General features: G+C 49.2%; 1 long non-coding RNA gene across 4 annotated transcripts in view; it reads right to left on the bottom strand.

Moving 5' to 3' along the window:
* Positions 1–13,894, bottom strand: part of LOC126512921 (uncharacterized) — a 41,516-nt gene extending 27,622 nt beyond the window's left edge. For 2 of the 4 annotated variants that reach the window (XR_007595191.1, XR_007595190.1), the window contains exon 1: positions 10,732–11,550. This is a non-coding gene — a long non-coding RNA (uncharacterized lncRNA). Of the gene's footprint in view, positions 1–10,731; positions 11,551–12,726; positions 12,791–12,903 lie in introns of those variants that run through there. The other 2 variants (XR_007595193.1, XR_007595192.1) reach the window with 2 other exon arrangements.
* Positions 13,895–16,046: the final 2,152 nt, after the last annotated feature.

The following is a 16,046-nucleotide window of genomic DNA, read 5'->3' as shown; positions in this document are numbered from 1 at the left end:
AAAAAGGAAGAAAACATGGTGTACATACACCATGGAGTATTATTCTGCCACAAAGAAGAATCAAATTCTGTTACTTGAGGGAAAACAGATAGAATTAGAGACCATTGTAGTATGTGAGATAAACCAGTCACAGAAAGATCAGACCCACATACTCTCCTCCTAGGTGGAAGCTAGAAAAGAAAGACTTGGGAATAGCAGACTGATGACTAGCGACCAGGAAGGGGGGTGAGAAAAAGAAATTGGATTTGATCAGCGCAAGTAGTAGGACCATCACACGGAATCTTATTAATATGTACAACTGATACATGTCAATAAAAAATAGTTAAAACTAAGGGGCTGGGTAGGAAGCTCAGTGGTAGAGGGCTGCCTTGTACTCATGTGACCCTGAACCTCATCCCTAGCCCTGTAAGAACAATACTAATTTAAACGACAGGGTACATCTGTGATGATCTCAACTGTACCAACCACAGAACTCAATCCTGGGGGTGAAATCCCATCACATGAACGGGTTCTCGGATTCAGGGGTAGGACCTGGAGGTCCTTTTATGTTGGAATTCTGCCCATCACAATATCTTTTGAGTTCTTTCCCTATATACATAACATTTATAAAGGCATTATGTGGATCACAGACACCATAAAAACTTGCCTTTTTTTCCAGCCATCGCTCCCCAATGGAACCCTCTCACCTCCAAAAGGAATGTCTAAGACAAAACTGAGCCAGGCACACTGTGGCACCAGGAGTCCAGCATCACGGCAAGCAAATTCCCCAGCTCCCTTGCTCTTGTGCTGGGTCCCCTGCTCGCTAGCCTCCAGAGATACTTGGGGTTGAGGCACAGTTAGACAGTAACTTGCTTGATGGACCCCCCCCCCCTTTATTGGTATGCTTCTCTTTCCTGGCTCCTCCTTCTGAAGCCTGCTTTAAGACAGAGTGGGCAGCAGAGATCATCTCAGTATTTTGTGTTTTCTTCCTCCCCCATCCCACCCACAGAGATACATTCATGTATTATTAATGCAATTAAAATCCATTTTCAATAATAAATGTTTTAAGAAGAAAAACGCACTGGGCGATGGTGGCTCCTGCCTTTAAATCCCAGCACTCAGGAGGTAGAAGAAGGTGGATCTCTAGATTCAAGGCTACCTGATCTACAGAGCAAGTTCCAGGACAGCCAGGGCTGTACAGAGTGACCTCCGCTCAGGAAAAAAAAGAAAAAGAAGAAGGGGGAGGAGCTGGAAAGAAAAGAAAAACTCCATACGCTATATCCCTTGTCCCACTTCAGAGAGAGAGAGAGAGAGAGAGAGAGAGAGAGAGAGAGAGCGCTGGCAGTGGCCAGCCATCATTCACAGAAGCTGACATTTGCTAAGCAGAGCCGTGTGAATGTGCAGAGCCTGCTCTCTGTTTAGCTTACTTCGAAGGGCACATCCATCTCCCCTCCCTCCCCAGATCCCTTTAATAGGATCGCAAAGAACAGAAAAGGTATAAACCAGTAAAAGGCCGAGTGGGGGGTGTGTCAGCAGATGAGAGAAGACAGACAGACAGACAGAGCAGAAGGAAAGGTGGTGGCAGGTGACAGAGCAGAGTGAGCCACAGCTGGAATCCTCCCAGGCAGGAGGGCGGGACAACACTCAAGGCTGAGCTGGCAAGGGTCCCCGAAGGCAGAAGTAGGCAAAGGACTAGGGCAGGGAGTGCGTCAGCTGGGCCAACTGACCACCCCAAATACCACCCTACCCTGAGGCTCGGGGGGCGGGGGGCAAACCTCCCAGTTTCTTATGGCTGGCTTTGGAGCTGATGCGGCCACTTCCCAACAGCAAATGCCAGTGACCCTTTTCTGAAAAGTTGCAAAGCCAGGTACAGTGGTCTTCCTCTGAAATCCAAGCGCTTGAGAGACAAAATCACGAGGATGAAGGCCGTTCTGGACTACAAGTACATAGTGAAACCCTGAACCTTGACTCCCTCAAGACAAATAGATAGATGATAGGTAGGTAGGTAGGTAGGTAGGTAGGTAGATAGGTAGATAGGTAGGTAGATAGATAGATAGATAGATAGATAGATAGATAGATAGATGATAGATAGATGATAGATAGATGATAGGTAGATAGATAGATAGATAGATGATAGATAGATAGATAGATAGATAGATAGATAGATAGATAGATAATAGATAGATAGATGATAGATAGATAGATGATAGATAGATAGATAGATAGATAGATAGATAGATAGATAGATGATAGATAGATAGATAGATAGATAGATACATACATACATACATACATGAGATGGCACATGTCAGGAGGTCAGCCTCAGCCACACAAGATTCTGTCTCAGGTAAAAGTAAAAGTAAAAAACAAGCAAAACAAAACAACCTGGAGCCTGTTTCCCGAGGCTAGCCCCAATTCACCCCCCAAGCAGCCATTCCCACACGTGCACACCTGTGTACCCCTCTTGTACCCCAGGAAGATTCTACCCCATGATGAATCGCCTACAAAAATCTTACAACATAAAGGCAAAGGCGACCCGTGGGGGTGGGGAGAGGATGGATCCTTGAGGAAACAAAGATAATTTAGTGAATGAGGTAAGGGAGTTTGAAGAGGAGGAGGAGGAGAAACGGGAGGGGGCACTGATAGCGGTGGCTTAGCAGCCCTAGAGAGATTCCTGAGGCTAGAGTATCCTGAAGGCAGAAGACCAGCACTCACAATTAAAGAGAACACCAGAAAGCTTGTGGACAGGATGAAGGAAACCAATTGAAGGCCTGAAGTTTAAAAAAAAAAAAAAAATCAAGAGAATCTTACAGAACACAGGGTTTAATGAGAGAGATAGAAACTGTAAGAAAAGAGGTGGGAGACAGAGGATCATCCTGGTGATACAATATGTGACTAATATTTGGAGGGTTTTAGAAAGAACAGAGAAAGCAGAGGGGACCTGGGCCCCTGCCAATGGTCCAGAGCCTTGTGGCTATGACAATACAGAAAAAGGCAGGCTCTGGGAGGCTGGGTGTGACCCCTGCCCTTTGAAAGCCAGGCTACTTTTATGGTTTTTGTATTCTGTGTCAGTTTCCCCTTTGTCCTCCTTCCTCAGTATTTAGTGGTGTCAGCTGAGTCCCGAAAAGCCACTCAGGGAAAAAATATGTCCATGAAGGGGACTCGTGGGGGGGGGGGGGCGGGGGAATGAACAACACTGTCCTCAAAACTAGAGTCCCTAGGGGAAGGGGACTCCAGGGGGCATGAGGTCAGAGTGGCTCACTTCTCAGCCCTCTAAGAGATCATCTGGCAGAGCTAGTTTCCCCACAGAAGGAAAGCCTTTTCTACCAGGCCGTCCCATGGGAGTGAAAGCCAGCTTCCCTTAAGACTTCCATTCACTGGGTACAAAGGTCAGGCCTGAAGTGGATGGAATGAAGTTGAGGTTCTTTACCACATGCTCCTTTGGTTGCTTGCACTGTCCCCATGATTAGGTTGTGTTATTTTGTTTAAGATAGGATCTTGGGCTGCAGAGAGGGCTCAGTGGGGAAAGGTAGCTGCAGTTGAGTATTGGATCCCCGGTTACTGGGTTCCTTACTGTCACTGCAATAAGCCGAATCAAGCCAAATTAATAATTCCAGAACAGGGCAATGCAAAGGAGAACACTCGTGGGTGGCCCTCAGGATGGCAGGGGACAGAACAGGAGGGCGCATACCTGATCTATGTGCGGGTCTTAAGTAGCTCATAGGCGTGGTTCCAGGCATCCCCGAGGGAGGAGCCACTGACGGTGGTCTTTCTAAAATGAGGCAGGGTTTGGAGAGAGAGAGGGAGAGAGAGAGAGAGAGAGAGAGAGAGAGAGAGAGAGAGAGAGAGAGAGAGAGAGATGGGGGAGGGGATTGATGCGGAGTTTCCACCAGAACATTCCAGACCCTTTGTGTATATGGATGCCAGGGGCTGGGATGGACCTTCCACCAGAACACTTGCCACCGAGCATGCTTATTTGAGTTTAGTTCTCCAGGCGCCACACGACAGAAAAAGAAACCCAACCCCCAAATTTCATGGTAGAAAGAAAAAAACCAACTCCCAAAAGTTGACCTCTGTGTTGTGGCTTATTTGGACACTGTGTGAAAATGTATTTGCTGTGATCAGTGTAACAAAAAGGCAAACGGCCAATAGCTAGGCAGGCGGTAGAGGCGGGACTTCTGGGAAGAGAGAGGAAGAGGAGGAGGAATCTAGGTGTCTCCCCAGGAGACAAGAGGAGGAAACAGAAGAGAGGTAACACCACGTGATACAACATAGGTTAATATAAATGGGCTAATTTAAGTTATAAGAGCTAGTTAGGAGCAAGCCTAAGCTATAACCCAAGCTTTCATAATTAATAAGAAGTCTCTGAGTCTCTGTGTCATTATTTGGGAGCTGGCTGGCAAGACAGAAAAAGACTCATTACACCTCTAACTTCCACATGAACACCGTGGCATGCGTGTGCCATGCCCATAAACGTTAAAAGAAAAAAAAAAAGAAAACCAGGATCTCACTATGTAGCCCAGATTGGCCTGGAACTAAAATTGTTCACAAGTGTAGAGGTTACAAAAATGTATGATCATGCCTGGCCTGACTTTTTTTTTTTTTAAGGACCTGGGACTTCCCACAGGACTGATATAGCTTGAGGCCTAGAACCTCTGTCTACCTCAGGCCAGAGGACTTTTCTTGGTGGCTCCCGGCTGTAGTTCCGAGTCACAAGCCTGCCGATAGCTTTTGGAAGCGCCAATAAGGCCCTCAGACCCCCATGGCACTGTCAGCCAGGCCCCCTGGGTTGGTTTGTTTTTCCAGGGCATAAACGTATTTTATGGAGAAATAAAATGCACAGTAATAAAGTGGGGGAGGGGAGTGCTTCCACAGGCCCACATTTTATCCAAAGGGGCTGAGATGTGGCATCCCCGGCTCGAATATGAAATTATTACACAAGAATTGACTCTCGGTGTCTCCCATGCTCCCTGGCATGATTGCTTCTATAACTTATGGAGACAGCTGAGCGTTTGTATTCAAGTGATCACATAAATTAATATCCATATGTGGAAATGGAGCGCCGGGAGCCGGCCTGGTTCCAGGATGCAATCCCTGTAATGACCTACACACCTGCAGAGAAATGCCTGGCTGGGGCTCCGAATGCCGCCCTCACAAGGATCGAGCGAGGGATGCCAAATGTTAGCCCTTTGAAGCAGTGAACCCCTGAGGGAGCTTTAGTCACAGGATCCTCTGAGGGAAAAAAGGCCACTTATAATTTTTTTTTATTAGAAGAAAATTTGTTTACTTATCTATTTATATTTGGCCATTTGAGACAGTATCTTGTCTATGACCCAGCCTGGCCCCAAACTCATGGCAATCCTCCTGACTCGGTCTCTCAAGTGCTGGCAACACCGGTATGAAGTACTACACCTGTCTTCCTTCTCTCTTGATTTGATTTTTAAAGAAAGAAATATACAAAAAAAGAAAGAAAGAAATATACAAAAAAAAAGCATGGGCCTTAAAAAAACGTATGCTTCACTCTTTAGGCCTGGGTTTTGTCAGAATTCTAATTATGCCTGTGGCCCTGAAGGCCTTCCAGACTTCCTGCTTGCCAACAACTTTTATGTTACTGTTGTAACGGGAGACAAACTTACTCCTTGCTTCTCTGGAGCTTGCCAACACCGTGCAGAAAGACTAACAGCAAGAGAACAGCACCGCTGAAGAGGGGAAGCCCGGAACTCCAGTCACGTAAGCGACGTCAAGGGCCACGGGCATACAAGGCTGCATAGGCTGACGCCCAAATCTGCCTCAAAGGCACGAGTCAACACAAATATGCCACAGCAAGACTCGGAAGCTAAATGAGGAGCCAGCCCAAAGTCTTGCGGCCCTCCTGCCCTCTCGCGCACGCTCACTCATTTACCCCAGCTCGTTCACTCCAGGTCGGTTCCTCTGGTGACAGGGCTTCATATAGCCCGGGTTGGTGACGGGGCTTCATACAGCCCGGGTTGGTGACAGGGCTTCATACAGCCCAGGCTGCCTTTGAACTCACTACACAGCCTAGGATGACTTTGAGCTCCTGATCCTGTTTCCTCTTTCCCAAGTGCTGGGATCACACAAGTTTGTGCCACCATGTCCCACTGGGACAGCAGATTTCTAAAAACGTAATACTTCTCCAGAGGTCTAATGGCAGGGACATGACCGGATCAGCAATAGCAGGCTGGTAAATACGTTTAATAGGTAGCTTCTCCAGGAGGAAGGAAGGAAGGAAGGAAGGAAGGAAGGATGGAGGGAGGGAGGGAGGGAGGGAGGGAGGGAGGGAGGGAGGAAGAAAGAAAGAAAGAAAGAAAGAAAGAAAGAAAGAAAGAAAGAAAGAAAGAAAGAAAGAAAGTAAGTCTGGGAGTCAGACATGGTAGCTCTCCCCTTTTACCCTACCACTAAGGAGGCTGAAGCAGGGGGATTGCTTCTTTGAGGCCAGCCTTGGTTACAAAATACGTTCTAAGCCACGCTGGGCTACAAAAACCTGTCCCCAAAGGAGAGAGAGGAGGAGAGGAATGTGACCCAGTTGGTAGAGCCCTTACCTATCACGCACAATATCCTGGGTTTAATCCCAGCACCAGATGTAGTAGCTCCCACCTATAATCCCAACATCCAGGCAGGCAAGATACATGAAATTGTCTCAAAAAAAGAGAGACCGTGATGGCAGTGGGATGGCTCACACCTTTAATCCCAGCACTCTGGAGGCAGAGGCAGGTGGGCCTCTGTGAGTTCGAGACCAGCCTGGTCTACAAAGCGAGTTCCAGGACATCCAGGGATGTTACAGAGAGAAATCCTGTCTCAACTCCCTTCCAAAAAAAAGCCAAGTCTGTAGCACTGTGAATAGCTGCAGTATAAATTCCCTTGTCTGGGCTTTTCAATGCCAAGTCCATATCTCAAATGCAGTTGGGAAGAGATGGACGGGCTGGATCATGTCAGCTGGTGAGCATTGTATGGCTGCAGGTTTTAAACTCACAGGATCAAGTATCATTGCTTTGGACCATACTGATTCTAAGAGGTAAACTATCTGTCTACCCTTGGCCCTCCCTCAAATCCATTCTTGCCTGAGCCAGGTAAACCTTCAAAAACCCTAAGGTGAAGCCTCAATTCTTCCTTCAGTCTACCTTCTTGAGGCTCCAAACAATAGCCACATGGGAGAAAAGCGCCCCCATAGCTGAAAGCTTAATTGGCATTGCTTTCTTGTAGTCCAATATTTCATAATAAGAAAATGGGAATCAAAATTCTTCCCCACTAAGAATGCACAGTGGAATGAGAGTTGGCAGATTAGGGAAGGTGGCAAAATTGATTTGCAAGATCCACAGCAACATCCTTAACTGCACATGCGTAAGCTGCACCATCTGCCTGGCACTGGCTGTTTCTCCAGGAGCGTGCGCTATCCGCACTGGGTGCAGAGATCCTAAGGTCCTCATGGCAGTCTGCAACACCTCATTGCGCACCTGGAGACAGCCTTCCCAGTCCTTCCTTCCTCTGGACCACCTTGTGGGCCCCAAGCAGTAGGGTTCTACCCCTGTAGCCTCAGGCCAGCTGCCCCTCCCCCTACAGCCCATCAATCACCAGGTGGCCCCATAAAGATAAAATGGATCTGGAAAATTTCTGTCACCTAGCCATACTGCTCCCAGGTCAGAGCTCCATACACTGCATATGTCTGTGGTCATGTGGTAATAAGTAAAACTACTGCACTTCCGGTTGAATGAGTGTTTAGCCAGGACTTAGTCCTGGCTTTTGGGGAGCCGAAGAAGGACTGTGAGTTCTATGCCAGCCTAGGTTAAATAGCAAGGCCCTGTCTCAAACAAAAATGGCGGGCAGTATAGTTTATGTGCAAAATTCTGACTCTTGGCAGTGGTGGAGGCCAGGGAATCAGGAGTTCAAGGTCATTCTCTGTTAGTAGTAAGTTCATGGCTGGCTTGGGCTACACTGAGACCCTGTCTCAAAAAAAAAAAAAAAACCTAATTAAATAATTTTTTTAAATGAACAAAAAGATGACTGGGAAGACAGCTCAGTGGTTAAGAGCATTCGTTACTCTTGCATAAACCTCAGTCTGGTTCTCAGCACCCAGATGGTGGCTCACAGCCATCCCTAGCTCAAGCTTCCGGGGATCTGATGCCCTCTCCTGACCTCCAAGGGCACCAAGCACATACACAGACATCCATATAAATAAAAACTAGCTTTTAAAAAGAAGTGTCCCATGGCTGGCATGAGGGCAGCCTGTTTACTGCTTCTTCCAGTTGCACAAGACCGTGTGAGGTCACTAACCTGTACCATATCCAGGCTTCTTTCTCTCTAGTGACAGGATGTATGTTCTAGAGTTGTGTAGTAGGAGATATATATATATATATATGTTCTTGGAATGTGTCTCATCCTTATTAAACTTGCTGGGCAGGTGACCTTGACCCACAGTGGCTTCCTGACTGCCTCCTTCATTCGCAGCATCTCCCCTCCACGGGAGGCAATGCTCTTCCACCTGGGATCTGATCCTCCTGCCTCTGCCTCCTTCAGCAAATCCTACCGGCGTGCACCACCACTACCGGCTCACCTGGGATCTGATGACCACTGGAGCCAACTTAAATCCAACCCATGGCCTGAAGTGGTAAATGCTGCCACCACCCATGAGGGACAGAGCAGGGCTTGTGGGAAAACACTGAGATGGGGGCTTTTCTTGCTGCATAGTTGGGCATAGCCATCATTGAGTCTCACTCATACGAAGTATCAATTCATTTCACAGACCTACAGACATAGACACAAAGAGACATACACACAAAGATTCTCTCCCTCTCTCTCTGCACACACACACACACACACACACACACACACACACACACACAGAGGCATGCCTGCCTGCTTAAGTTCACACCAAGGGGGTGATTGGTTCTGTCCCCAACAACTTACTTATTGAACATGCATTGTGCATATCAGGCATTGTGTCAAATCCCTGGAGCCTGTACTCCAGGAAGCATATGACACCTATGAACACAAGCATCTATAACATTTGGGTGGTACAAAACAGGGTCTCATGTAGTCCAGGCTAGCTTCAAACTCCCTATGAAGCAATGGTGGTTTGAATAAGAATGACTCCCATAGGCTCATATATTTGAATGCTTGATTCCCAATTGTTGGAGCTGTTAGGGAAGAATTAGGAGGTGTGACCCTGTTGGAGAAGGTGTGTCATTGGGGACCACCTTTGAGGGTTCAAAAGACTAACATCATTTCCAGTTAGCTAGCTCTCTCTGGCTCTCTCTCTCTCTCTCTCTCTCCCTCCCTCCCTCCCTCCCTCCCTCCCTCCCTCCCTCCCTCCCTCCCTCCCTTCCTTCCAACCTCCCTCTCTCCCTTCCTCTCTCTGTCTCCCTCTCTCTCTGCATCTGAGTTCTCAGCTACTGTTCCAAAAGTAACCAAGACAATAAATAGACAAGGATTAACCTGAACTTCTAATTGTCCTACCTCCACCTCCTGAGTTCTCAGATTAGAAGTATTTACCACCATGCCTGGTTTTGGGGTGCTGGGGATCCAGCCCAATGTTTCATGTATTCTAAGCACACACTCTAGCAACTGAGCTACATCTCCAACATTTTCACTCTTTTGGTTTTATATTTTATTTTACTTTATATTTTGAGACGTGTCTCATTATGTAGCCCAGGCTGGCCTCAAATGTCCATCCTCCTATCTCTACCTCCCTAGTGCTGGGATTACAGGCATATGCACCACTAGGTCCAGCAAGGCATAAAAAATTGAAGATGGAAGAGACCTTAATTCAAAAGATGGATGCTAGTCTGAAAAAAAGAGGCCTAAATACAGGATAGAGACAAAAGAAAATGGAGATCACACCTATAAATGGTAATACTAAGGATGTAAGTGGTAAAGCACTTACCTAGCTACCATGGGCTCCATGCCCTAAAAAACAGAATATATTTATTATTAAAAAATCTTTAGTTGGGCATGGTGGTGCATGCTTCCAATTCTAGCACTAGAGAGTTGGGGGTAGGAGAATCAGAAGCTCAAGGCCATCCTCAGCTACATAGGGAATTCTAGGTCAGCTTGGGCCATATGAGACCATCGCAAAAATTAATAATTGTCATCATTATTATTATTGTTGTTAAAACTCTTCTAAAACATCTATCCATAAATAGTAATTTCATAAATAAAGCAACAGAGGCCCAGGGAAGTCAAGCACTTTCTCCGGCCCTCAGAATGAGTTAGAATGGACCTGGGGAAAGGTGCTGCTTGTGCAAGCCTGAGGATCTGAGTTCAATCCCAGAACCCAGATCAGAGTAGAAGGAAAGAACCCCGTCTACAGGGCCCTGGCTTCCACATGTGCGCCTGAGCTACATGCCTAGTTTGAGGCCAGGCTAGGCTACCTGAGATCCTGTCTCAGAAAAGCGTGTTATGAGCGCCAGAACCCCTAACAAACCATGGTGCACACGCATAATGAGTTTCTGTTTCTGATAAATTAAGAAATCCAGAGGAGGGGCCGGTGAGGTGACTCAGTGGGTAAAGGCGCTTGCCGCCAAGCCTGACAGCTTGCCTTCCATCCCTGGAAAAAAGTTGTCCTCTGATCTCTACACACACACTGTGGCACATGCACACCCACACCAGAAATAAATGCAATTAATTAACTAAAATGTAGGAGCCATTTTAAAAAGAAAGAAATCCAGAGGAATATATAGAATCCAGTGTTCATGTAACTGCCCAAGTTATCAAGGACCCAGAGTCCTAGCTTCCTACCCATCATCCACAGGACGTAGTTTTCATCCTCATGGTGCCAAAATGGCTGCTGCACCTATAAGTATGGCATTCACGTTTCAGACTGAAAAAAAGAAAAAGAAAAGGCAACGGTATTAAAATCTTCTCCATTCAAGAGACAAGAACTCCTGTGCAGAGATGTCTGCCTACTTCAAGCTGACTGGCATGCGTCACATAACCACCAACAGGAATTTGGGAATTTGAGAGTTTTACTATTTAGCCTCTATGGCAAAAGATGAAAAAGCAAAAGGAAACTCAAATGGGAAGTGAGTGACACTGACCCCAGGTCTCTTATCTCTTGGTCCAGGGCTCTCGATGTTTTACACTGTGACAGGGCTGGCTGCCATGGGATAGGAAGGAAAGGGGCCAGAAGCAGGGAAGATGGCCAGTCCAGAGATTCTGATAAGGCTTCATGGAAGACACCGGGTATTAGGAACTGTTCAAAAGGGGGAAGATAATCTACCCAGAATGCACAGTGAGGGAAGCAGACAACGGAATTCACACCACAGCAAAGAAGCAAAGACCAGGCCTGTGCTACTAGGTCTCAGCCCTGCCTTCAGCCCCAGACCTGAGAAGGTCAGCAGACAAGGGTGGAGGAGCACATTGGCAGCCGGGGAGGTGGCGTGGTCAGTACAGCGCCGGCAGAGCAGGCGTGCGGAAATGAGCAACCTCGGAAAAAGGCAGACATAGTAGCTGTCATGCAATTATAATCTCAGTCCAGGGGAGGCAGAGACAAGAGGATCCATGGAGCTTGTTGGCCAGCTAGTGTAGCTCAATTGACCAACTTCAGCTTCCAATGAGAGACCCTGACACACACACACACACACACACACACACACACACACACACTCACACACGCATACATGCATGAAACAAAACAAATCCATCTGGGCTGGAGAGATGGCTCAGGGGTTAAGAGCACTAGGACTGCTCTTCCAGAGGACCCGGGTTCAATTCCCAGCACCCACATGGCAGCTCACACCTGTGTGGAACTCCAAGATCTGACACCCTCACACAGACATACATGCAGAGGAAACGCAAGTGCACATAAAATAAAAGCAAATAATTTTTTTTTAAAAAAAATCCGAACGATTCATGAAGAACAGCACCCCGGGTTGGCCTCGGGGCTCCACAGGCACAGGAGGGCAGAAGGGGCGAGCAGGGGAGAGGAAGAGGATTACATAAGAAGAATGGATGAGAATAAAAATGTCCTTGAAAAGGGGGCAAGAAAACCAGAACCCAAGGAGAGCCAGTCATCTTAGAGGAGATCTCAGGGAAGTATTTGAGAACACAGTAGCAAACCCTGGACATGGAAAAAATGACTAACGCATTAAAATCCCTTCTGGGCAGGACCTCTGGAAAGACACACAGGGGCCAGAAAGGGAAAACGAATTGATGACCAGGTTCCCCAGGCCCCACGCGGTGACTGCAGAAGAGGTTTGCATTTCTATGCTTCGTCTGTACCTTCTTGGATTGAGCTTTTCCAAAGACCACTATAGTCTGAGGTGGGAGGTAAATCATGGCTTGGTCACCTTCAGAACAAGCAAGCTGGGCTGCAAACAACCAAATCAAAATGATATAACCAGCCAGGCAGTGGTGGCGCACGCTTTTAATCCCAGCATTCGGGAAGCAGAGGCAGGCGGATCTCTGTGAGTTTGAGGCCAGCCTGGTCTACAGAGAGTTCTAGGACAGTCAGGGCTACACAGAGAAACCCTGTTATGAACTACAAAGAGACCCTGACTCAAAAAAAGAGAAAAAAAAAAGTTTGAGAACAGTCTGGGCTACAGAGCAAGACTCAGCAACAGAAAACAAAAAGGAAATGAAGCGGGGGAGGGTAGAAAAAACATGGAGAAAGAAAGTCCATGGCGTGGCTCCTCCAGCTTAGATTAGTGTGGCTAGGAATGGGTTGATTTGGGCTGAGGGCAGGTGCAGGGTTGTGGCCTGCCGCCCACACCTCGCAGCCATCACACTACATACCTAAGGGCGAGAAAACGAAGGTGTTCAGGGCCACCATGTACCATCTGTCGTCCAGTGAGTGGCAGCGCAGGCAGCCTTATCAGGCTGTTGCTCTGATCTGACCTACTCCTGGCTGGCTCCCCAGCCAGGCCATGTGTGCCCTTGTCTTTCCATCCAAAAGGAAAATTTGTCCCTCACCTGGCTCCTCTTTCCCTTCCTGGCCGTTGTCCAGCAGAAGCTTTTCTCAGAAACTTGGGGACACACTTAGGAAGTTTATCTGGACAGTGTGTCTATGCCAAAGAGGCAGGCTGCAAGGAATATTAGAGATTAGAGACTATGCCCTCTTTTCCCTGCCTTTTCTTTTCTTCCTCATTTTTTCTTTTTTCAAACAGGACTCCAGTGGAGAACACCAAAACGCTTGGACTCTAAGGAATTTGAAAAGGTTATCTTGATTACTTAAGCAGGGGTTTTCTAAAATGCTCAGCCAGTGGGGAAGAGAGAAACTTCTAAAGTTATATAACCCTTTGGCCATTGGTTAGATAAGAGCGGGGCCAGAGCAAACAGAAAAACCAGGAGTGACAGTGCTCCCATTAACTCTTTCAAAGCCTAGAAGACACCCACAGGAAGTTTTTAAAAGTCCCTAGGCAGTGGTGGCGCACACCTTTAATCCCAGCACTTGGGAGGCAGAGGCAGGCGGATCTCCAAGTTGGAGGCCAGCCTGGTCTACAGAGCCAGTTCTAGGACAGCCAAGGCCAGGGCTACACAGAGAAACCCTGTCTTGAAAAACAAACAAGCAAAAAAAAAAAAAAAAAAAAGCCAAACAGGTCCCTAGGCACCTCGCCATTCTATCATTTGCCAAAACAAGCCTTCACTCCTAAACCAAAGTTCATGAACCCAACCTTTCCCCTTCTGTTTTTACTCCCTCCTCCGAGGTCTTCTACATCTGTTCCGGCTGTACTCATAGATAGGAAGAAAGGCCCCCATTTCCCAGGGGGCTATGAGGGGTTTCCCAAGCAGGCAGCCAGCTCTGTATGCACCTCAGGCTTTACCAACATTGCCTGGCACTTTCCTAGGTCTTCCCTGGATGGGAGGGCCACTTGAGAGAAGGCCTCAAAATGCACACATCACCAGACAGTCAGATTGCACGAGAAAACTCAAGGACTTAGGCTCCATCTCAGAACCCTCAGTGTGTGTGTGTGTGGGGGGGGGGTGGAGTGCTGGTGGGGTGCTCCTGGCCTGGGCCCAAGCATGCTGTACAGGGCAGGAAGCCCTCACTAAGGACAGAAGGGCAAAGGATAATCTGCCTTCAAATTTCCCCTATCCTTGACACAAAAACAAATAACCAAAACCAGTCCTTAGAGTGGGAGAGGGCACCTGGACGAGAAGGTGTAGCAAATGTTCCCAGGAATTGGCAACCCCTGGTACCTTGCCAACCTGGGACCAGGGAAAGAACCAGGGGCTTTATCTGGCCCTGGGCAGGCTTCCAGTCAAGTGGCCCGCCCAAAGCGAGCACTCTTACCTCCCCAGATTATGCTCAGACCATGCAAGAGCCCAAGGGGCCTCAAGTCCCAAGCATGGGATCCTCCCAGACCCCACCCAGCCCTTGCACCACTCCCAATCCCGTGGACGAAGGAGGTCAATGTCGTTCAAGTAATCTCTCAGCGAACACAAGATGGCAGCCTTAAATAAATGCAACCCTGCACAGCTTTTCATCTTACACATCATTAAATTCCTAATTTACACATTATGTTTTCGTGGGCCAGCCCATAACTCATTAGTGTTGAACTCACGAGGTATAAAGACCCACGCAGGATGGGCGCCGGAGCGCTGTCACCTGCCTGGGTTCACAGTGCCTGCCACGGGGGGGGCAAGAGGAAGGTGTGCGTGGGGCACTGAGATGCCAGGCCGCTCAAGGCCTCGGCACAGGGGACCCCTAGGTGCCAGGCTCAGGTCGCGCACGTCGCGCTCACAGTGCTACTGCAGGGTCAAGGGCTCCTTCTAACCCGCGGCGCGGGTCCGTCCCCTCGTGCCATCTCACACCCCGGTGGTGAAGCGCGCGGCTCCGGGCCGAGCAGGCCTCCTCGGCAAACATCTTCTTCTTCCTACGGGGAGGATTTCAACCGAGCAGTGCAAAGCCAGGCAACCGCAGGGGTTACAAACTCTGGAGTCCCTGGCTGGTGCCCATCCCCTTGTCCACCTCTCATGGGGTCTAGAGCAAGGCAACCGCAGGGGTTACAAACTCTGGAGTCCCTGGCTGGTGCCCATCCCCCTTCTCCACCTCTGATGGGGCCTAGAGCCGCGCCACCGCAGGGGTTACAAACTCTGGAGTCCCTGGCTGGTGCCCATCCCCCTTCTCCACCTCTGATGGGGCCTAGAGCCGCGCCACCGCAGGGGTTACAAACTCTGGAGTCCCTGGCTGGTGCCCATCCCCCTTCTCCACCTCTGATGGGGCCTAGAGCCGCGCCACCACAGGGGTTACAAACTCTGGAGTCCCTGGCTGGTGCCCATCCCCCTTCTCCACCTCTGATGGGGCCTAGAGCCGCGCCACCACAGGGGTTACAAACTCTGGAGTCCCTGGCTGGTGCCCATCCCCCTTCTCCACCTCTGATGGGGCCTAGAGCCGGGCCACCACAGGGGTTACAAACTCTGGAGTCCCTGGCTGGTGCCCATCCCCCTTCTCCACCTCTGATGGGGCCTAGAGCCGGGCCACCACAGGGGTTACAAACTCTGGAGTCCCTGGCTGGTGCCCATCCCCCTTCTCCACCTCTGATGGGGCCTAGAGCCGGGCCACCACAGGGGTTACAAACTCTGGAGTCCCTGGCTGGTGCCCATCCCCCTTCTCCACCTCTGATGGGGCCTAGAGCCGGGCCACCACAGGGGTTACAAACTCTGGAGTCCCTGGCTGGTGCCCATCCCCCTTCTCCACCTCTGATGGGGCCTAGAGCCGGGCCACCACAGGGGTTACAAACTCTGGAGTCCCTGGCTGGTGCCCATCCCCCTTCTCCACCTCTGATGGGGCCTAGAGCCGGGCCACCACAGGGGTTACAAACTCTGGAGTCCCTGGCTGGTGCCCATCCCCCTTCTCCACCTCTGATGGGGCCTAGAGCCGGGCCACCACAGGGGTTACAAACTCTGGAGTCCCTGGCTGGTGCCCATCCCCCTTCTCCACCTCTGATGGGGCCTAGAGCCGGGCCACCACAGGGGTTACAAACTCTGGAGTCCCTGGCTGGTGCCCATCCCCCTTCTCCACCTCTGATGGGGCCTAGAGCCGGGCCACCACAGGGGTTACAAACTCTGGAGTCCCTGGCTGGTGCCCATCCCCCTTCTCCACCTCTGATGGG

The sequence above is a fragment of the Alexandromys fortis genome, unplaced genomic scaffold (genome assembly GCF_014885135.2).
Source record: "Alexandromys fortis isolate MF-2015 unplaced genomic scaffold, M_Fortis_MF-2015_v1.1 scaffold_83, whole genome shotgun sequence".
Lineage (NCBI taxonomy): Eukaryota > Metazoa > Chordata > Mammalia > Rodentia > Cricetidae > Alexandromys > Alexandromys fortis.
This window is presented reverse-complemented; position numbering and strand designations above follow the sequence as displayed.